The following is a 23,880-nucleotide window of genomic DNA, read 5'->3' as shown; positions in this document are numbered from 1 at the left end:
ACGGAGCAACTCAGTGCCATTCTATGGGTCTTCTAGACAGAGACTTTATAATCATCATGCAGCTGGCTTAATGGTTTGATGTGACGGTCAGAAAAGGTATGGAACATTTCATTCTAATCGACAAGGAAAGGACATTCATTCTCATCAGTGGTGGTTAAAGGGAGAGAGAAGGTCGTCAACTACTGTGGACATCTGCTGCATTAAGACACAACGGACATGAAGTAATAACAAGTGAAGTAATTTTGTTTATTGGTATTTACCACCACTACTGTATATTTATCATTCTTTCTACTGACCCAAAAGGGGGTGAAAGAGGGGCATTTAGTTCAATTTGTAACTGTACAATAGTAATGGTGTATTGATCTGTGTTTAGCATAAGAGGTTTACTTTACCACATCAGTTTGCAACAGCTAGCAGGTTGCATTTATTATTTTATACATTTCTTCTCAATGTTGTGTTGGTTATCCGCTTCTATTTCAACTTGGTTTAAAGTGCAAAGATTCTCCTCCCTTCTGTTAATGCAGCCTTTAAGTTATAGTAACCACAAGCAGCTCATTAACTAAAGCCTGCAAATTAGATAAGTAAATAACATAAACATGAAGGAAATGGAGACTCCCTCCTCACAAACAGAACTAGAGCATCAGATAGTCGACCTGCAGAATAAAATCAAAGGGCTTAAGGCGTCTCTTGAAGACACATCAGAAACTACGGAAATAGAACTTTTGGAGAAGGAAATTCAACGCAGAGAAGAAACGTTGAACAACTTACAAGGTGAGCTTAAGGAAGGCCTCCGACGTTCCACTCGAACAAAAATCCCAACTCCAAAGGCGCTCGAAATGCAGCAGGAGGAAGCAAGAAAAAGGGAAAGAAAGTTCATCTCAACGTACGAAAGATGGAAGATTCGAGCCCGAGAGTCAAGAGAGCAGCTCAAGTCAGACATTAGTAAAGGCGAGCTGGCATCTTTGATGGATTCTTTGGAGAAAGAGAAAGAAACTGTGTTAAACACTTACCTTGAAATACGAAGTCACATTACACCTTCTCCAGAATTAAGACGTCACGTTGACAGTTGTGAGGCAGTTACAGCCGAAATTATGAAAGTTACCTACGAGAGAATGTCAGATCTCGATGGTGATTATGATGCAGAACAAGTACATTGCCGTCTCAGGGAGCTGCTTAAGAACAGCTACGCACGCTCCATCTATGGATCCACTGCATCTAGAGTGACAAAGTCAATCCGTAGTCACAAAGGCACTACTCTAACACTCAAACAGGCGGATGCAGCAGCAGAGCTAGCTGCTAAGGAAGTCGAATTTGAAGGGTTGCTGGAAGAAGAGAGACAAATGGAGAAGATAGAGGAACAGCACAGAAAAATGGAAGTAGAAAAGCGCAGACTTGAACGCCTTCAAGCAGAAAGGAATCTGAGGGCTGCTCGGGCCAAACTGCAAGTCTACAGCCAGGTAGCCTCGCAGGAAGGCAGTCCCCATTCCTCTAATAGTTCAGTGGGAAATCATCATGTTCCCCCTGCTATCAACCCTCCAACTCCCACCGTCACAGCATCGCCACCCGACCTAAACGTGTCATCCCTTGCCCAAGCCCTACAAGACAGTATGGCTCTAAATAGACTTCCAGTTCCAGAGCCGTCTGTATTTAGTGGGGACCCCATTCAGTTCATCGAGTGGAAAACTTCATTCATGTCACTTATTGACAAAAAGGCCATCTCCCCAGCAGACAAACTTTATTACTTGAGGAAGTATGTAGGCGGCCCAGCTCGTAAAACATTAGAAGGAACTTTCTATAGGAATGACAGCGACGCTTATAAGGATGCGTGGAACAAACTGGATAACAGATATGGCCAAACCTTTATTATACAGAAAGCCTTCAGAGATAAGCTCACAGATTGGCCAAAGATCCAACCAAGAGATGCAGAAGGATTAAGAGACTTCTCAGATTTCTTAAACGCTTGCCAAGATGCAATGACACATGTGAAGAGCCTCGAAATACTGAACGACTGTGAAGAGAATAAGAAGCTAATCCTTAAACTACCAGAGTGGATAGCATCTCACTGGAACAGGAAGGTTACTGAAGCCTTAAAGGGCAATAAGGAATTCCCCAGTTTTAAGGACTTCGCCGCATTTATGGCGACAGAGGCAGAGATTGCTTGCAATCCAATCACCTCAGCTTATGCCCTCCGCAGCTCTGAGTCGAGCACTGCAAAACAAGGCAGCAGAGACCCTAAGAGGAACAAGGCAAGCGTTCTAAACACACAGACTGAGGCTGACACCGAGAGGCTCAAGCCAGTTAAAGGAAAGGAAAGGTCTCCTTGTGCCTTCTGTCAAAATAATCAACACAGACTACATGGATGTCCCAAGTTTATTGCTAAAACTCTGGAGGAGCGTCGAGATTTTGTCAGAGAACATAAGCTCTGCTATGGCTGCACCAAACCTGGACATAGTGCAAAAGACTGTCGACATCGACACTCATGCAACACGTGCAAGGGTAAACATCCCACTTGTTTACACGATGACAACTATTTAAAGAAGGAAAGAGTTCTGCCACAGGAAACCACTATCCTGAGCAATGCCGGCCAAACGGAGGCTGCTGCAACTTCAATGTCAGTGATTACTGGACAGCCAACTAACACATCAATGATTGTGCCTGTGTGGGTGTCAAAAAAGGATACAGGAACTGAGAAACTGGTTTACGCCTTGCTGGACACGCAAAGCGACACGACGTTTGTTGACCAGGAACTGAGTGATGTATTAAAGGCAGATTCCTGTCCAGTTAAGCTGAAGTTAACTACGATGATTGGACGCGACGTGATCGTAAAGAGCCAAAGAGTCTCAGGGCTTTGTGTTCGGGGTTATCGCTCTTCCCTCCTCATCGACCTTCCTCCTGCTTATACCAAGGATTGCATACCAGTAAACAGAGCCCATATCCCAACATGCGAGACAGCTAAAAGGTGGAATCATCTCTCCAAGGTCATAGAAGAGATTACACCTCTACAGGACTGTGAGGTTGGTTTATTGATAGGCTATAACTGCGCACGAGCAATGGCACCAAGAGACGTCATAATGGGAGGAGACGATGAGCCTTATGCAATTCGTACCGACTTAGGATGGAGCATAGTTGGTGGTACGTCGACATGCCCCGACACCTCAAGTACGGCGGGACAGTGCTTCCGAGTTGCAGTCAGGGAGCTCCCACCAGTCACTCCGGCAGATGCCATTCGCATTCTAGAGTCTGACTTTAAGGATGCTAAGGAAGACGGCAAACCAGTGTCTCAGGAGGACATCCTGTTCCTGGACAAACTCAAGAACCACATCGAAAAGAACAGTCTAGGTCACTACGAGATGCCGTTGCCCTTTAAGGAGAGACCTACCCTACCTGACAACAAACAGCTTGCAGTCATACGTCTGAGCCATCTAAAGAGGAAGCTGTTAAAGGATGAAGGGTACAAAGAACAGTATATCAAGTTCATGGAGGAGGTCATAGAAAGGGGTGATGCAGAGGAAGTCCACGATGATGGGAAAGAGGGCGAAAAATGGTACATACCTCATCACGGTGTATTCCACGACAAGAAGCCAGGCAAACTGCGCGTGGTGTTCGACTGCTCTGCCAAGTACAAGGGAACCAGTTTGAATGATCATCTGCTCACTGGTCCTGACCTGATGAACAATCTCAACGGTGTACTTCTTCGCTTCCGGTTGCACTCCACTGCATTGATGTGCGACATAGAGAAAATGTTTCACCAATTTCATGTGAAGAAGTCAGACCAGGATTACCTGCGCTTCCTTTGGTGGAAGAAAGGAGATCTCGGTGCACAGCCCCAAGAATACCGTATGAGGGTGCATATCTTTGGCGCAGCCTCATCGCCTGGCTGTGCAAACTACGGATTGAAGCATTTGGCTACAGAAAATAAAGACCGGTACCCATTAGGCTCTCAGTTCATTCTGAGAAATTTCTATGTCGACGATGGAGTCACAAGTACAGACAGCTCAGAGAAGGCTATCAAGTTAGCAGAAGAAGCCAGAAAACTTTGTGCCCTGGGTGGTCTTAGGCTCCACAAGTTTGTGTCCAATGACAAAGCTGTCCTGGTAAGCATACCAGCAACTGAACGTGCATCAGACATTAAAGACCTCAACCTTGCCTTTGATAACTTACCTTCAGAGAGAGCGTTGGGTATCCAATGGCACGTCGAATCAGACTGCCTGAAGATCAGCACCAACCTTAAGGAACAGCCTGCAACACGTCGAGGCATATTGTCCATTGTTGCATCCCTGTACGATCCCTTGGGTCTCATAGCCCCCTTTTTGCTCATTGGAAAGGAAGTGCTGCAGCAGATGTGCTGCCATGGAACAGGTTGGGACGACCCTCTAACCAACGAACTTCGTCCACGGTGGGAGAAATGGAAAAACGACCTCAACAACTTGGAGAGGATAAATATACCCCGAAGTTATGCCCCGGCAGATTTCGGAAGGGTTATTAAACGTGAGTTACATCACTTCTCCGACGCAAGCACTACTGGCTATGGACAGTGTTCATATCTGAGGCTTAGCAATGAAGAAGGAGACATCCACTGTGCTTTAGTCATGGCCAAATCTCGTGTCGCCCCAACAAAGGTCACCACGATCCCAAGATTAGAGTTGACGGCTGCAGTCATCTCTGTGAAAACCAGCAATGTTTTGAAGGAAGAACTTGGATATGCGGACATTGAAGAGCATTTTTGGACCGATTCCAAGGTTGTACTAGGGTACATCAATAATGAGGCTCGACGTTTTCATACATTCGTAGCCAACCGTATCCAGAAGATACATCTCTACACGAATCAAAGGCAATGGAGATACGTCCCTACTGACCAGAATCCTGCGGATCGTGCTTCTAGAGGTTGTTTTGTCCATGAGCTAATATCATCGGACTGGTTTACCGGCCCTGCATTTCTATGGGAAAAGGGAGTTGACCTCTCAGAAGAGGTGGCTCCGGAACTGTCAGTCGGAGATCCAGAAGTTAAGGAAACACGGACTCTAAACACGGAAACTGTAGAACAAGATTCTCTTACTTATCGGCTGGCAAAGTTCTCATCCTGGACTCGTGCCATCTGTGCAGTGGCTCGCATTCTTCGAAGGATCAACAAGGATAAGTCAATCGGCCTCTCTACAGTGCAGGAAAGAGAAGAAGCCGAGCGCCTCATCATCAAAGATCTGCAGAGACAAACATATTCGGAGGAAGTGCGGCTACTGAAGAAAGGTTGTCAGCTGCCACCTCATAACAAGCTACATCACCTCAACCCCTTCTTGGACAACAATGGTGTGATTAAGGTGGGAGGTCGACTCCGTGATTCAAACCTTCCTCTCTCAGTTAAACACCCTACCATCATTCCAAAGGAACATCATGTTACAAGGATGATCATAGCATACTGTCATGAAGAAGTCAAACATCAAGGCAAGGGGATGACTCTCAGTGCAATTAGGACAAGAGGTTACTGGATACCAGGAATTGGCAGGACGGTTGCATCCTATCTTCGCCGATGTGTAGTTTGTCGGAAGCTTCGGAGACGGACTGAAGAACAGAAAATGGCCGATCTCCCTCCAGAGCGAGTAAATCCATCTCCACCCTTTACCTACTGTGGAATGGATTGCTTTGGACCCTTCTATAGCAAGCAAGGACGTAGTGTGCGAAAACGATATGGTCTCCTTTTCACCTGCTTCTCCTCCAGAGCCATCCATATTGAAATGCTGGAGGATCTATCTACAGACTCATTCATAATTGGACTGCGCTGCTTCATTGCTATACGTGGAGCCGTACGCCAGATCAAATCTGACCAAGGCAGTAACTTCCTAGGAGCCAAGAATGAACTGCAGGAAGCCCTCACGGAATTAGATGGTGATAAACTGACGAACTTCCTTTCTAAGAAGCAGTGTGACTTCATCCTAAATGCTCCTGGATCAAGTCATGTTGGTGGAGTGTGGGAGCGTCAAATTAGAACAGTCAGGAGTGTTCTCAACGCGACCCTTGGACTCTCACCTGGAAACCTACCTGATGCTTCCCTCCGAGCATTCTTCTATGAAGCAATGACGATAGTTAATAGTCGTCCTCTCACTATTGAAAACCTACATGATCCCAACAGTCTTGAGCCACTGACACCAAACCACTTACTTACCCTGAAGCCTACCATGGCCCTTCCTCCCCCCGGCAAGTTCATAAGGGAAGATATGTATGCGAGAAAGAGATGGCGCCACGTACAATATTTGGCCGAGCAGTTCTGGAGCCGTTGGCAGAAAGAGTACTTAGCCAACATTGCCTTTAGACAACGCTGGCACACCCCAAAGAGAAACCTGCAGATCGGGGATATAGTCATAATGAAGGATGAAGACTTGCCCAGAAATGAATGGAGGTTGGGAAGAGTCGTAGAGACTACAATGGACAGAGATGGACTGGTTAGGAGAGTGAAGCTCTGTCTAGGTGACAGGAAACTTGGCAAAAATGGTGAACGTCTTACTAAGCGGTCAGTGCTCGAACGGCCAGTTCAAAAACTAGTCTTATTGTTGGAAGGTGACTAGTCCATTCCTTGCATACTATGCTTCTGTTGTTTGGTCATTATTTGTATTATGAAATCATTGTGTTCTTTCTTCCTATGTTTATGGAGTTATGTTTTTGAACACTAATGATTTGGTGGGAGTGTAAATGACCCAGATTATTTGTTTATTTGATATTTTTCAAATAGTTAAATCCCTGAACGAATTATACCTTATAATATAGATTAAACTCTTATTTTGAAATTCGTAACGGGCAACTTCCGGGAAGGAAGATCGTACCGCAACTGCTTGCCGCAGAAAGGATTAAATGAGAAGGTTATCGTTTTCCATCCATCTTAAAATTAGCATCTAGCTGGAAGGCGAACAGGTATGTTTGTGTGTTGTACTTGTTGTTTACATTTCGGACAATTTGTAAATGTATTACTTGATTGTTAATAAGTTTATGAGCGATCTAGCAGGCTGATGCTAGCACCTCCTGTGCCTTTTCTGTGAATTGATTAGCATAACAGAAACGTGGTTATATCAAGTGAATGTTTGTTTTATGTTATGGTTACAGCTCTTACGATGTGTCTATGGCAATTTGTGAATAAATGGGTTGGAATACCCCACCATGGTCCATCCGTAATGATCATTGAGTGCATCGTCTGAATAAAGTCCGGCTGGAATGCTACACTACCCATTTTACCCCAATAACTAAAGAAATTAGCACTTGCAGGTCAAAACCTTTATTCAAGAGACGCAAAAATAACATTGATACAGTGACTGTCAAAAAATACAGCACTGATCATACTGTGACATCTTGGTTCAAAACAGCACACTTAGAAATATTCAACGTTCTTTACTTCAACTGAATGAAACTGAAAATACCATTTCACACGACCCATATGGGATATTTAGACTGTATAACTGTTCACGCTACATCTCTTCACTAGTAAAAGAAAGAAAAAATACAAAGAGAAATTTAAAAATGCTGCCAAACAGACAAACAGAACTTGTACAGAGCAAAAGGAAAAACAAACAACAACAAAAAACAGCTCGTCCTCATGGCAGTTGCAGAGTATATAAAAATGAACCCTGCGATCCGTTCCTGGAATTGAGCTTCAAAAATGCAGCAGAACAAGTGTGAGATTTAAATGTCCTCTCACCTAGAGCTGGTCACCTCACATGCATAACAGTGAGCTTCGTTGCAGGAGCAGTTTTGTCTTAGTTGTGAGCTTTTCTTGAGAGCTGAGTTGCATCCAACTCCATTACCACCCTTTGAATCACCTCAAAAGTGTAGCAGAGTTGTGATGGGTAACTCATGTTGAAGGAATAAAAAAGGTCCAAACAGCATGGCTACTGCAAAGGTCACGTTATCCAGATCTTGAAGAACAACATCAGAAAAGTCATTGCCTGGCGCATCTCTGGAGACAGATGTTCATTGTGGTTTTCTCAATCTGTGCAGTGGCCTCAGGCAAGTCCTGGTTAAACACAAAACATTTCTTTAAGATTCCTTTTTAAGCTCATCTCTTTTGAATCTACCAGTTCTAATGTTAGAGTAATTTAAACCAATGCAAGCAACATAGTAAATAGCTATAGCCAAAGAGTGGCCTGCCATGCTGCCATTCATGGTCTAACAGAGTTTCTAAGAGAGGGTGAAAAACATAATAATTTCAAATGCTTTACATTCGTTTTTGTTAGAAAGACACCGGCCCATCAGAAATCCAGGTTATGTCACTCAGAAGATGTTAGAATTTAGACTTTCAGCCCCACAATTTGGTTAGCTGTTGGTCAGTTGGTCTTTTTTTTTTTTTTCAAACAAAAGCTAATGTAAATACTGGTGGGATTTTCCTTTGTTCATTAGAATGACAAATTTAAAGTTTTTTCACACTGATGTGACCCCTAATACAGGGGTGGGGCCTCAAGGGCCGGCGGCCGAGTTCACTACCAGGCCTCATGTGAACTTCAAATTATTAAAGAGGACTACTGGTCCTAACCAGTCCAATGAGGATCAAGTGGATAACTAAATGCATTTTTAGATGTTGCAAAGCCACAATCTACTCATAAAACACTCACCATGAACTCCTGCACCAAGATGTTGCAATTGTCTTTCACACAGATGCGGAGCACTTTGATGAGGGACTCCGAGCATTAATGTCATCCTTGAGTATTATAACAAAGAAAACAAAGATTTGTGAACTTTTCAGTAGCACAGAAGAAAATGATCCCAGACAAAAACTCTTGACTTTTTAAACCAGTCAACATGCAACACCAGCATCTACAAAGCAATATCAAAAGTTCCTGTTTGACATCAACTTTATGGATATATAGTTTCCAGAACATTTATTTTTAAAAAAAGATAATTTTTTCTCAGTGGGCCAGTAAATGCATGACGAAAATTATGGCATCCTTTTAGTGGAATCATTACTCACAGGTAATAGTTGACTGTTTCAATGGATGTAGCATAAAAATCTTTTACTGACCTAATGCAATACATATACACTTTGTAGTTAAAGAATTTTAAAGTTCTTACTGTCATCATGGCAGCTACATCCTTTAGCTTTGTGCCCTGTTCCCCCGATCACTTTGCAAACACTTTCAGCAGACTGTCAGAGAGAAACTCAGCTCCGTCAGAAACCTTGACTGTAAAGGCAAGGTTGGGATGCACTGGAATGCTGCATTTCATCTGAAATGACATAAAATTATTTTGAAATAACAGCAGGCACTGTGCTTGGTTAATCAGTAATGTTTTGTTGAATAAAAACTGTGTTTCCAGATCTTATGGGATTAAAAAAAATCCAAAGATGTTTGTTTCTGATTTGCAACCCAACAACCCACAAGTTACAACCTCATTTCAGTTCAAGTGTGCATTAATGCGAGTCCAGTAATCACCTTTCTGACAATACATACAGGTTAAACCTATGGCAGATTTTGGATTTCTCAGTTGTATTAATAGGGTGAGTATGCATGCACCTAATAATTATAAAAAACCTATTATAATTAAGTTACAGAAACGAAAATAGAATATACTTTCTTACCATAACACCTTGAACCCACAATCCATCAGCTGACTCCTGGTGAAATGCAGAATAGAGGTCGTCTCTCAATGTGCAGCAAAAAAAACAAAAACAAAAACAAAAGGACAGCAGGTGAGGGCAGGAGGGGTAGGGATGTAAGCTAGCATAATGCCGCTGATGATATTAGCTAAAGCTGTTCAATGTCCAAAATCTCACTAACACCACGGTGCAGTAAATACACATTGTAACTGAAGAGTCAGTTGGCAAATCTATTCACACAGAAAACCAAATTATGTTATGAGTGCCTCATAATTAGGTTTAATGTGATATTACGGCTCTTGTGCCAAAGACAAATTCAAATGAAAAAGCGCCAATTCTTTGACAACAGATAAAACAGCAAATAAGCTAACGGCTCTTTTTTAGCATGTTACATGGCGACACTCTAGACGTTTAACTACATTTGGCTGAAATATGGTAAATATTAATTCAAAAAATCAAGACATACCAAAAACGTAGAGTTGGCTGCTCGACTTGACTGAGATGGATGCCTTTTTTAAACCACGATCCAAAGCCCGCGAGATGAAATCACGCGTGGTTTCACGAGATTTAACGTTGCTATCTTATTGACTTACTTCACCTGAACATGATATGAACAATTTAATACACCCTTTCTGCATATCATGTAGTTTTTACACTATATAGTTACATTTAACTTTAAAACATGAGGCAATTGTGTTAAATACATGCAAGATGCTTACATAAATCCAAGAGATGGCCAGTCCCTTTTTTTCAGTGTAGAAGAGGCAAATGATTAGGAAAAAAACAAACAAAAAAGCTTCCTCAATACTCAGCTTAACAAGTAGTCCATTCTGAGTGATTCACTCATTGAACAAATCATTCTTCAGCATCAGTAGACGCCCTTTCAGTGGTTTGTTGTCCTCAAGGCACATCACAACCTTCTGGATAAATGTGAATGTAAGCTCAAGTTTCTTTGGGTATTGTAGGTCTAATGCATAGATGTACCCAAAGAGCAGGAGAAATGACTCAGCCAGATTTGTGGGACCATTCACAAGTATTTCATCCTCAACGACAATGCAGATGCTTTCGGGACTGAAGAGGGCCGAATCAGTAGTGTCATCCGTGACAACTGTCAGCAGAGCCACAGGAGTGTCAGTGAGGTCTGGACCATCTGCTGACTGCAAAACAAAAATAATACAAGAATGAGTTCAGCCCCACAAGGACACAAATCATGCTATTGATTAGAGGTGTGAATCTTCATAAGTCGCACGTTTCTTTTAGGATTATAATGTCAACGATTTAATTTGATATTGCGATACATCATGATGCATTACAATAATCTTAATTTGGGTTTGGTTTCAAAACATATGTGTAAATAAATGTTTTCAATAATAAATATATGCCAAGATATTTGTTTTTGTTATTTACCAAACATTTCTCTGACCACAACATGGCACCTCCAAAAAAATAGAACACTTGAATTTTAAAAAGGGAGATAGTTTTTATCTGCAGATTTTTTTTGTATAATAATCTTTCAACTATTTTCATGTTTTCTGGTTTATGCGTAACAATCTTCTTGCAATCTTATTCAACAATAGTTGATATATGGGAGAAAACAAGTCAGATGAGGACTGTGTTGAACATCCTTCCTGATATACAGTGGGGCAAAAAAGTATTTAGTCAGCCACCGATTGTGCAAGTTCCCCCACCTAAAATGATGACAGAGGTCAGTAATTTGCACCAGAGGAACACTTTAACTGTGAGAGACAGAATGTGAAAAAAAAATCCATGAATCCACATGGTAGGATTTGTAAAGAATTTATTCGTAAATCAGGGTGGAAAATAAGTATTTGGTCAATAACAAAAATACAACTCAATACTTTGTAACATAACCTTTGTTGGCAATAACAGAGGTCAAACGTTTACTATAGGTCTTTACCAGGTTTGCACACACAGTAGCTGGTATTTTGGCCCATTCCTCCATGCAGATCTTCTCGAGAGCAGTGATGTTTTGGGGCTGTCGCCGAGCAACACGGACTTTCAACTCCCGCCACAGATTTTCTATGGGGTTGAGGTCTGGAGACTGGCTAGGCCACTCCAGGACTTTCAAATGCTTCTTACGGAGCCACTCCTTTGTTGCCCGGGCGGTGTGTTTTGGATCATTGTCATGTTGGAAGACCCAGCCTTGTTTCATCTTCAAAGTTCTCACTGATGGAAGGAGGTTTTGGCTCAAAATCTCACGATACATGGCCCCATTCATTCTGTCCTTAACAAGGATCAGTCGTCCTGTCCCCTTGGCAGAAAAACAGCCCCATAACATGATGTTTCCACCCCCATGCTTCACAGTAGGTATGGTGTTCTTGGGATGCAACTCAGTATTCTTCTTCCTCCAAACACGACGAGTTGAGTTTATACCCAAAAGTTCTACTTTGGTTTCATCTGACCACATGACATTCTCCCAATCCTCTGCTGTATCATCCATGTGCTCTCTGGCAAACTTCAGACGGGCCTGGACATGCACTGGCTTCAGCAGCGGAACACGTCTGGCACTGCGGGATTTGATTCCCTGCCGTTGTAGTGTGTTACTGATGGTGACCTTTGTTACTTTGGTCCCAGCTCTCTGCAGGTCATTCACCAGGTCCCCCTGTGTGGTTCTGGGATCTTTGCTCACCGTTCTCATGATCATTTTGATCCCACGGGATGAGATCTTTGCGTGGAGCCCCAGATCGAGGGAGATTATCAGTGGTCTTGTATGTCTTCCATTTTCTGATGATTGCTCCCACAGTTGATTTTTTCACACCAAGCTGCTTGCCTATTGTAGATTCACTCTTCCCAGTCTGGTGCAGGTCTACAATACTTTTCCTGGTGTCCTTCGGAAGCTCTTTGGTCTTGGCCATGGCGGAGTTTGGAGTCTGACTGTTTGAGGCTGTGGACAGGTCTCTTTTATACAGATGATGAGTTCAAACAGGTGCCATTCATACAGGTAACGAGTGGGGGACAGAAAAGCTTCTTACAGAAGACGTTACAGGTCTGTGTGAGCCAGAGATTTTCCTTGTTTGAGGTGACCAAATACTTATTTTCCACCCTAATTTACGAATAAATTCTTTACAAATCCTACCATGTGAATTCATGGATTTTTTTTCACATTCTGTCTCTCACAGTTGAAGTGTACCTCTGGTGCAAATTACTGACCTCTGTCATTTTTTTAAGTGGGGGAACTTGCACAATCGGTGGCTGACTAAATACTTTTTTGCCCCACTGTACACCCTGGTTCTCCTTGAGTTCTGAGCGATGTCATATGGTTGATGCTGAGGCCAGTACACTTACATCACGAGTCCTGAATAACGTGGAGGCATCTTCACGCAGGTACACAGGAAGTGCACGAAGGACGAGGGCCCGTCTTGTATTTACATCATGCTGTTCCTAGATGAACACACAATATCTATTAGAATAGTATTTACACAAATGCAGAGTAAAAACAAAGTGTTGGATAGCCATGTTCTGATTGTCATTGTTATAGATCAGGGGTGTCCAAACTTTTTGTGTAACGGGCTAAACCTGTCAATCTAGAAGGGTAACCCAAAAAAAATCTAAAATTTTTGAATAATTCAAGGCAAAATTCTCTAGTTTCTTTGTATTTATTTTTTATTTAAATTGGGACACAAATTATAAAACTCACCCACTGACAACTGGTGAAATGTTGACTCTCTGTAGCGCTCTTTGCAGTCTGATATCTGTAAACAATATGTGCACAAAGACGACTTATTAATGTTCAAAAACATTTTTTGCACAGCACACACACACAAGTAGTCAGCTGATCTCATCTGATGCAGATCTGCTCCTTGATCAAGTGACATTTGTCCGGATTTTTGGCACGAGTGACGTCGAATCAGCACCGCAGCTGGATGGCCCGATTTACATACCCAGCGCAGCTGATACTCACCACAATAATTTACTAAGATTATATGCACTCCTGTTATTAAGTCCAGTTCAGTCTGTTAATGTTAACCGTTTCAAACTAATGTTGATAAGTGTGTTGCTAAGCTTAATAACTTAAATAACAAACTTGAAATTTACCCGTCCTATTTTCCCTTTTATTGTTTTTTCTCTGTGCTGTAAATCTTCTGTCTAAAAAGAAATCTGAGGCTGCTGTTCTGAAAATAAGCTACCAAAGCTTTTTCTGAATGAATCAATAAAGATCCATTTATGGAAAGCTGTGATGAAAGCAGTTTTGTCTTTAATTATATTCAACAATATAACATATTCGACCACTTTTAAGTGATTTTGTGATCTTTAATACACTTTAATACACTAAAGTTAAGGTTATTTACCTAATTTCTAGTAAGTAGCCCTCAGTGAAAAAAGTTTGGACACCCCAGCCTTACAGGTTAGGGAGTATTTGTGATCCGCACAGTCTGCATCAATGATTCTTTCTTAGCCTGGGAGCAGAACGCGGCTCTTTATTTTCATTTCATTTCAATTTATCTAGCAAAGATCGATAGGGTCTGGCTTAAAGGTGTCAAGGAGGCGCCTCAGTCTGGCTGGTTGAGCCTTGTCGAATTAGCGCGAACAATTTAGCTGAACTTCGTTCGTAGCACCGAGTTCGACCAGTGTATAATGTTAGGCTGAATCAGGCGATGCATTTTTCCGCAAGCCTTGACTTGTAGAGCTCGCTTAGTGGAATACCCCTCTAAACTGTTAAAAGGATTTCGAGATTATCTCACAACCACACATTTGAGACTACGAAAAAATACAAACGTGTCTAATTACCATCATGATAACACACTCATGTTGTTTATTATTGTTCGCTTCATGCTAGCACACACACACAGCTCAACAGCGTAAACTACTGACTGTGTAACACGGACACGGACACTTGAAATAAGTATACTCACAATACGCACATACATTACCGGCGAATACGACAACCAGTGGAAAGTTTTAGTAGAAAGTTATGGGAAATGTTGTCCCCCACGGAAAACCGCCAAAACGTTACATCATTCTAATTTGAAATAACATTACGTATTTGTCACATTAGAAAACTTCTAAAATTACAATTACTTGGATTCGAATTCATTTATAACAAACATTCACTGTGCACAAAGTACAAATATATTTCCAGTAAAAAATAAAAAAGAATGTTTATTGAAATTAAATTTAAACAAAACAAAAACACGTTAGACTTACCAAATTTAGGGCAGTTGATGAAAAAAAAATAAGGTGGTGGTCGTGGTGGGTTGAAGTTGGGGACTCTTAATCCACACGGGCTGGCCAAAACTTCCCCGTATCAAGGTAAATTCAAGATGGCTGACTAAGCTTTCCTGAGGGAGCGACAAGACTCCACCCACCAGAACGTCACTAAACTAAGCTTCTTAAACTTTTTGAGCGTTCCAAAAAATTTAGCTAAAAAATATTGAGCCCTATTCAATTAAAGCTGCATAAAAGCCAACAGAGCTCAATACTTTATAGTTTGCTCAACTACAAAACGACATTTGAGTGTTATGAGCTTATTAGTTATGAGCTAGAACAACTGTTAGGGATTACAGTGCACCCTTGGTCATGCCTCTGTGTTGCTGTATAGTGTAGAGTTTCCTCAGAGCAGATCTAGGAGAGCTATCCCCATCAGTCCTACTCTACAGTCTACAGAAACTGCCTGCAATTCATCTACAGATGCACCAGAGGACACTTTTGATGTAATCTTCTATATACAATAACAAAAAAGTTCACTAAATGTATATATTTTTGCACTATTTTGCAAATACATCATATGTATTTTAGGAGATCTCAGGGTAGTTGCCATCTAGGCCTCAAACTATGGACAGTATAGACAGTGAAATGGATGTAGCTTCTTTGTGTGAATGCCAAGGGCTAGGAATGCTGCAGAGTGAGTGGACTGAGACAGCTCAGTCTTTATTGTACACAAAGGAATTATTCGCACAGAGATTTTAACAGGAGTTCACTGAAAGAGGGGGAGAGCGATTAGTCCAGGTGATACATTCGGGGGAGAGTTCCGAATATTGCTCAGGAGGTGGGAGAGCTGGCTTGTGTTCACAGACAGAGTGACTGCAGGGAGGGGCATTGGTTTGCTCACAGTGGGTGCTGGAGGTCACAGGAGGGAGGCTGGACAGGTAACGAAGGCAGAGTGTACCGTTGAGAGTTTTCAGCACTGAATTACACCTTGGTTTTGGCAGGTGATATGATCCATGAAAGGGGGACGCTCCTCGGCCATGTGGAGAACACTCCAAATACATCAACACAAAGATGTTAAACTAGCGAACTCAAGGGGATGCAGGAAAAGCATGGAGCCTGATTATTACACAAGGTGTGCAGACAATCTGGAAGAGACTGGATGTAGGAGCTGGGTGTTAAGGGGTTGAAGGATGAAGTGGTTGGGCAACAGGTACAGAGTGGGAGATCACAGCTCCAACCAGAGGTGGAACCATGCCTGCCCAACCAATTCTTGACCTCAGTGAGAGACCAAAACACAAGTGCAAACCAGTGAAGACAACAACATTTAAAAGGGAAACTGGAGCAGAAATGACATAAACATGCTTTCTTTGTAATGGCCAGTAAATGCCAATTCTGGATTTATTTACTTTTTGAATCCTGATTGTACAGAAATGCTCCTACTTTCCCTGTTATCCATACTTTTTCCAGACATACTACTAAGGATATTGTCTCAGTCAGTAGTGTGAAGCATTACAGAGTTAAATAGGACATTCGTTTTGTAAATTGTGGCCCTCAAAAAGGCTGATAAAGCAATCAGATCTACCCCCTTCTCAGGTTTTTAAAAAGCTAAGATGACAAAAATACTCAGGTTGTAGAATCAAGAACAAGACTTTATACTTCAGTGGGTCATGTGACATGGCTATGTCCATTTTTATGTACAGTTTATGCTCTAAACATATTACAGTAGGCCGTTCAAACAAGCCACAACAATCTCATTGATGATGAAATTTGATGGAGTAGAGCCTACATCTGGAAAACATGTTCAGGTGCTAATTGTACATTAACTCTCATAACTAATAGGCAGTCATGCTTGCTTATACTTAGCCTTGAGCAAAAGGAAAGGAAATAAGAGCGTGCACTTTTTCCACTGCTTCTCCAGCCACACCAACAACTTGTCGTCCTTGAGTTTCGATCCTCCTGGAATCTTCACCGCAATCTGCTGAAAGATGAGGTTCATTTATCTTAAGTAACAGAGACACACAAATTGCTCTGTGAGGTTTCGCTGCTCACAACAAACCGCAACCTTCCCCCAAAACAAACTTGCATGCAGCATTTCCAAACCAATTACGGGCATAATTAATGAAACCCAGCACCTGTAGTGCCACGACAATCACAAGAGAGGGGACAGTGAAAAATGTAGCAATCAAATTAATCAAGCAAAAGGCACAGACCAATTACTCAGAAATCAGAGAGAGTATGGTGCCTCGCTAGGAGAACAGGTGATAGTTATCATTAAATTAGAGGGAGATCAGCAGTTCGTGTTTCTTCATCATGTGGGACCTTGATGCACCGCAGGGCGGGTGCCGCTTTTTTTGTGGCCTCTGTGGCAGACAAGGCAGCCCATATGCTCAATTGTTTAAGAGGAGGGGAGGTGTTGAGATAGTGATTAATGAAAATGTTAGTCACTCTGCAGCAGAGGCAACACAACAACATGTGGTCTTGTATCAAGACCTCGTGTACTTCTGGGCTCAGTGGTGGTCCCGTACGAAGGGAGTGGGGAAAATACTCGATCATTTCTTAGAATAAAGGGTTTTCTGTTTAGCAAATGACTCTGCAGTTTTAGATGATCAGCACACTCAAATGCATCAGCGCTTACTGCAACACTCCGACACGGCTCTGTGTGAGAGATGATTTTATAACAGAATTAAAACAAACAAAAGAGAGACAATCGCTCTAAAGCTGTCTAACGCACATAATAGACAATGAATCGTATCCTCCTTCTATAAAACGCAAACCTTTTCTTGTGCTTGGGACTTTTAAGGCAGTAGTCATGCATTAGATGTAGGCTGCTTTGTCTGGCCTAACCAAGAGACCCACCACGACTAAGGCCACCAAGGAACATGCTTGCAGTATATGTACCATTAGGTAGCCATATTCTGAGCTTTAATCATTCCAGATTGTTCTTTGGCACTAGCTACAGTAGGTCCTGGTGTTTGATATGAATGCTAAACCAAACAGTATTTCTTCCAGGCTAAATGAGTTGGTTTAGCTCATTAGCTGATAGCCCGGGGCTTGATGTTTACCCCAGAGGTATGTTATACGATTTAGTAAATCAGCCAGTGCTTCATTTATACTTCAGTTTTTGAATTTTTCTTGATTAGACTAGTAACAGAACATTTTCTCAGACACAAACCTGCAACTGCTGGGTTTGTAAAATTTATTGAGTATGAACAAGATACAGATTTAATCATTCTAGATTATGTTATGTTTGAGTTTAATGGTTCATTGCCACTTAAGTGCCAATTATTTTCCACTTGAATTTTATTTTTTTCTAATGTTGGTTGACTATCTAATTTGTTGGGGTGAGGGTCTTATGTCTTAAGAAAATGTGCTAGTCCACACTCAGGACTGTGGTTTATGGTGGCACCTGGCGTTGTAGTGGTCGTGGGCTGTGTTCAATAAAGATGTGCTGTGTTAAGCACGATTATCCCTTCTTGACCAACCTTCACTGGCTCAGTTAACCATTCATCCCCCAGTTTACCTAAGCAACAGCTCCCTCTCCATCAAATTCTCTCTCTAAGTGTTAAATTCTAAACAGTTGCTCACTCGGTGATGTTCTTTTTCTAACTTGTTACTTAGCAGAACCACTTGATCCTTTAATCCACTAATTTATTGCCATATTTTGTTTTATATAATAGAACTGCTTGTAACAGCTCTTGTTCTAGACATCTTGGCTTCCTAAATTAAGCATAGTGCTAAAAAGAGTTTGGTGTAAAGTGTTACTTTGTAACATTACTTTTCAAAGTAATGTACTACAGAAATCACATTACCTTTTTGGTAATGCTGTAATGTAACCCACTATTGTACTAAATGTAGCAATTACATTACAGTTGCAATTATTACCCTTCATTTCAGGTCATTATATGGAGAAAAAGTAATGTAATGAGTAGAGTTACAAATTACTTTTTCCATAATGTGTTTTAAAAAGAATAATATTTAATGTATTTAGTATTTAGTTTTTGTGAATGTAGATATCAGTGTATTTATCTGAAAATGGGTTGTTTGCACCAGATCGCCATTTACAAATAAAATCTGGTTTATAATCCAAATTTTTCAAAGGAACAAAAAACATCATCTTTAACCCAATCTAGAAGATAAAGGTCCAAAGAAAGTGTCTACTGTGTGAATATGAACAATAAAATCGGGTTAATAATAACATTATGTAAGTAAATCTGCTTCCGCCGCTGTCCAGAGCTGTGGAAAATACTCACATGTTAAACTTATACTGCTCATACGAACATGTAGAAATCTTTCCAGAGGAAAAAAAACACAACTGAAAAAATGCTAATCCTGCAGGGGAGTGATCTATATATCTAAATGTCATCTAATGGATTATTGGAACTCATGTGTAAAGTTCAACATAACATTTAATATAGAAAGTTTAAATATATTAAAAGAAAATCTTACTCTGCAGCGCAGATTTCACAATGATAGGTTCTACAGTAGCTGACCTCAGGGTGTGTAAAGACTTCTCTTTGGTACTTAAAACACAGCATTGTTGAAAACTGTGAATGTTTTCTGACTGCAGTAACACGCAGCATTTCAAAGGGTCAAAGACAGCAAAGAAACAAACTTGTCTGTGTGGTACGAATCTGATTAAAGCTCATATTGCAATGGTTAATAAACGGTGGATGGCTTCTGCAGCACGGAGTGAAAACAAAGGCAGAGCTGAGAGCACAGGAGTGTGAATGCTGCTGTGCATTTTAATGGTGTGAAGTGGCGGTTCAGCAGAGTAAAGTGTAAGAGGTGCTGTCCGCGCTGCTGATTAGTCTGGACGCGTGTTACAAGTCAGCTGAGTGGAAATGGCTCTGATGGACTCGGTGTAATAAACCATGATGACCTCCTGCTAATTCACACACTGCAGCACAGACCCTCTAAAGCACCAATGAAATAGATGAAATCCTGTCCAGCAGCTACTCTCTACCTACTTTGAACATGTGAAGTTCAAGATTTTTCTAATGGATGGAACAATGAAAATCCGTTTTGTGTCAAAGTCACTCACCCAAATTATTGCAGTGCATTTGACAGTTAATCCTCTTGTCATAGGTAATGGAATGACTTAAAGGTGTAGATTTTTAAAGTACACAGATCCTTATTTTTATAGAAGTCATATTTTTGGTGATAAAATTCAGAACAAAGTAGAAACTGGGTTTACATGCAGTTTAAACGCACCTTCGGGGTATACTATGAGTCAAGTTCCTCATTTTCGCTAAATCTTAACTACTGCAACAATCATAAATGCTTAAACATACATGTGCAAAGGTAAACAGGTTTATAGCCCAAATTTCTCGCATGAACAAAAGAAACTATCATTGTCAACCAATTCTAAGAGATAAAAGGTACAAATGTGTCCACTGTGTGAATATGAATATTGACAGGGCTAATAATTATGAAAGTAAATGTGGCTGTAATTAGCCTGCAGTTGTGTATTTAATTTAATTGTGCTGCACACAGCTGCAACTCTATTGTTGTTAAATGGTCTTGGGAGCGAGGACACAACAGATATAGTTAAAAATATTGTTTAATTCAGTCGGTGGTTCTCTTGCAAATCATATGAGCTCAACAAATAAAAGGTTTTAGTACATTAATCATTCTCGCTTTTAGTAATATATTGCTATATTATATTTAAAGATCGAGGATTGCAGTTCCCTGTAGAGGGAATATGCACACTTCATAAACAATATACACACTTTATTAGTTGCAGCTGGCTAATTCAGGGTTGGACTCCCTTTACCTTCAGAGCTGCTTTAATTTCTCATGGTATTGATTCAACAAGGTGCTGAAACATTCCCCACAGATTTCGGTCCATATTGACATGATAGTATAACACAGCATCCCAAAGGTGATCAACTGGATTGAGATCTGGTAACTGTGGAGGCCACTGAAGTAAAGCAAACACTGTCATGTTCAAGACATGTTCTTCTAATCCAGTCTGAGATGATTTGAGCTTTGTGATATGCTGGAAGCAGCTATAAGAAGGTGGGTGCACTGTGGTCATAGAGGGATGAACATGGCTAGCAACAACACTCAAGTAGGCTGCGTCATTTAAATGATGTTCAATTAGTGCTAAGGGGTGCAAAGTGTGCCAAGAAAACCATTGCGTGGTGTTTACAGTAAATGTTTACTCTACCATCTAAATGTCACAGCAGAAATTGAGACTCTTCAGACCAGACACATTTCTCTAATCTCCCATTGTCCAGTTTTGGTGACTCCATGTGAACTGTAGCCTCAGTTTCTGTTCTTAGCTGACAGGAGTGGTACCAAGTGTGATCTTCTGCTGCTGTGGCCCATCTGCTTCAAGGTTTATCATGTTATGTATTCAGAGATGCTCTTCTGCATACCTTGGTTGTAACAACTGGTTGTTTGAGTTATTGTTGCCTTCCTGGCAGCTCAAAGCAGTCTGGCCATCTTCTGTTGTTCAATTTGCCATTTTCACTTCACCTGTCTTTCTGATGGTGATGTCTAATTTGAACTTCAGCAGATTTTCTTCACCATGTAAACACGTTTAATGCACTGAGTTGCTCCCATGTCATTGATGTGACTGGCTGATTAGACATATCTATAAACAAGTATTTCAACAGATGTAGCTAACAATGTAGCCAGTGAATGTATATCTTCATATGATCATCTAACTCCCACTTTGCAACCAGGTTCCAGGACAAGATTTCCAGGAATGGTGAAGCTGATTTCTACGAGAACTGGTTTGTAGTAAATATCTATTGCTTAGTAAGCAAACCCTGATCTTGACTTTACACATTGGTTTCTTCTAATGTACTCTGAGCACCAAACTCATTATTAAGGTCGGACAGTGGTTGGACAATAGTTGGCTAAAGCAGGTCCCAAACCTTTTTTGCGCCACAGACCGGTTTACGTTCGACAATATTCCGACCGGCCTTAAAGGTGTCGCAGATAAATACAACAAAATAAAACTAGTACCAGTACAAAAAAAAATATAAGATTTATTCATAACACAGGGGAAAAGACCCAGGGAAACTGAGTTAACGATAAAAACGAAAAAAAAAAAAATAACGCTGAAAACCATAAATTTCACACCCGAGCCTCAACTCTCACGGACCAGTACCAAACGACTCACGGACCAGTACCAGTCTGTGGCCCGGGGGTTGGGGACCGCTGGGCTAAAGTGTTAAACTGCATGAAGCCTCACCCCCCGCCCCCATATTGTTTTACATACAGTATAGATGTGACCAATGCACTAATGTATCAATATAGCCATTTCCAGAGTCTGCCAGTTTGTATTTCCACTTACCTGTATGGAAGATTTCATTAAACTTAGTGAGCACGAGCTCAGTGTGAATCCATTAAAATTTGGAGGTGATCCAAATCATTTTCTTTAAAACTGTTACATACAGGAGGTCATTGGCCTTGATGAAGCATGCACTTTCTTAGTGGCCTTTTATTCTGATATAATTCGACTGAGTTTTGCTATAAGTGAGATGAGTTTCAACTTATACCATTTAATTGCCCTACAAAAAAGAAAAAAAATTGTCCGCTAAAATCTGTTCGGCCAAAAAGGTATTTTGCTCTTTAACGTTTGTAATTCAAATGCATTTGCATCAGGCAGTATTTCAAAAACCAAACAAAATAAACCCAAAAGTGACTAACCTGTCTTCTTGTGACTTGGGTCATTTGTGTTGCAGTGTTTTATACTGCTGAAGCGCAGTCAAAGGCAAATATTCAGGTAAGCTCACTAAAAAGTACTGCTGTATTGAAAACTGCTGTACATATCAACATATTTTTTTAAGGTTCTGCACAGAGTTTGATCACTCGGAGTAGTCGGTAGAAGCAGGCATATATTCTCAGCAGTGTACCGGGCAGGAGAGGGATAGAGTTCATCGCTGGTTCTTAAATCAATCCAGGCTAGAGGCAGTTTTAATCTACCAAATATCTGGGTGGATTAAAACATAAATACTTAATCCATGCTTGCAGGTGCTCATCAAGGTAGCTATAAGTCTGCTTAGTGCCAGTTGTGCACTGTTTGTGTGATATATCACTGTTTGCTTTGCAAACATGAAGTACAGAAATGTGAAGTAAAAAACCAGTTAGGTCAGTTTAATGGTTTATCATCACCCAGTTACAATTATATATTTTTTAAGCATTTTAGTCATATAGATATTTTGTAGTTTGGTTCAATAAAATCCTTCAAATAGTGTTTGCTTTGGGTTGTTTCTTATTCATGAACAGAACATACAGTAAATGTTTTCAGCTTTTATTCATACTGGTAGTTGTTAGTTTTATATGATACTTTGAGTGTTTGAAATTCACCAAAATTTGCTGGTCAGCACAGATACCAAAATAACCATATGTAAACACCAAGTGGATTCCATTTGGTTGGGATTAGTTTGTTATCTGTACTGTACAGCTGGGTTCAACTGTGCAGACACATTCAATTTTGTGCCATTCTTTGATTCACGCTTCAGAACTGGCCCAGCTTTGACACCAGGGGCACACCATCTCATTATACTGAATCACTGATTGTGAACTACATTTGGAAATGTGACTAATTCGTTATGCTTTTAAAATTTCTCTTTTAACTTATTCTCAACTGGAACAGGAACAAATTCATCATTAAACGAGCAGTGTACAAATGTCATCATCATTATAAAACTCTGATGACAAGAGCTTTCATTAAAACAACACGTTCCCTTGGTACAAAAATATGACACTAATCACAGACACGATGCACAGTCAGCCCAGGGAAATCTGCTTTTTGCTTTAGGAGCATTTTTAAATAATAACATACCATTAAAAGAAAAAAAATTGATGAAATTGGCTCTGTGCAAATGCACCAAGCACTTTAAAAGCTTCTACCTTATGATACAACGTCCAAATCAATTTTTTATTAACGTGATAGAGAAGGACAAAAGTGGAATTCAGATGATGTTATGAAAGTTGGCTAGTGAGGAGCTCAGGCTGGATGGATGGGTAAGCAAAACAGTGGAAGTGATCCTGTTAGTGGAGCTCAGCTTTTCCTAGCCATGTTCACTGTCTGTGATATGAAAGATTCAAAGACTTCCTAGATAGAGCCTCTTCTAACCCCTCTAGGTTAAACACATATATTGTCTTGTTAACTGAATCTTTAGTCA

The 23,880-nt window shown here is 40.9% G+C and overlaps 1 long non-coding RNA gene across 4 annotated transcripts in view; it reads right to left on the bottom strand.

Moving 5' to 3' along the window:
* The window catches only part of LOC145431480 (uncharacterized), a 16,653-nt gene extending 1,737 nt beyond the window's left edge, over positions 1–14,916 (bottom strand). Inside the window, exons 1-8 of one of the 4 annotated variants that reach the window (XR_013911800.1) lie at positions 14,735–14,916; positions 13,227–13,281; positions 12,875–12,970; positions 10,288–10,725; positions 9,551–10,166; positions 9,046–9,198; positions 8,589–8,674; positions 7,210–7,993 (exon numbers count right to left, since the gene is read on the bottom strand). This is a non-coding gene — a long non-coding RNA (uncharacterized LOC145431480). The other 3 variants (XR_013911799.1, XR_013911801.1, XR_013911798.1) reach the window with 3 other exon arrangements.
* Between the last annotated feature and the right edge of the window lie 8,964 nt (positions 14,917–23,880).

The sequence above is a fragment of the Astatotilapia calliptera genome, chromosome 10 (assembly GCF_964374335.1).
Source record: "Astatotilapia calliptera chromosome 10, fAstCal68.1, whole genome shotgun sequence".
NCBI classification, from domain to species: Eukaryota; Metazoa; Chordata; class Actinopteri; order Cichliformes; family Cichlidae; genus Astatotilapia; species Astatotilapia calliptera.
Note: the sequence above shows the minus strand (reverse complement) of the source record. Positions and strands in the feature narration are given on the sequence as shown.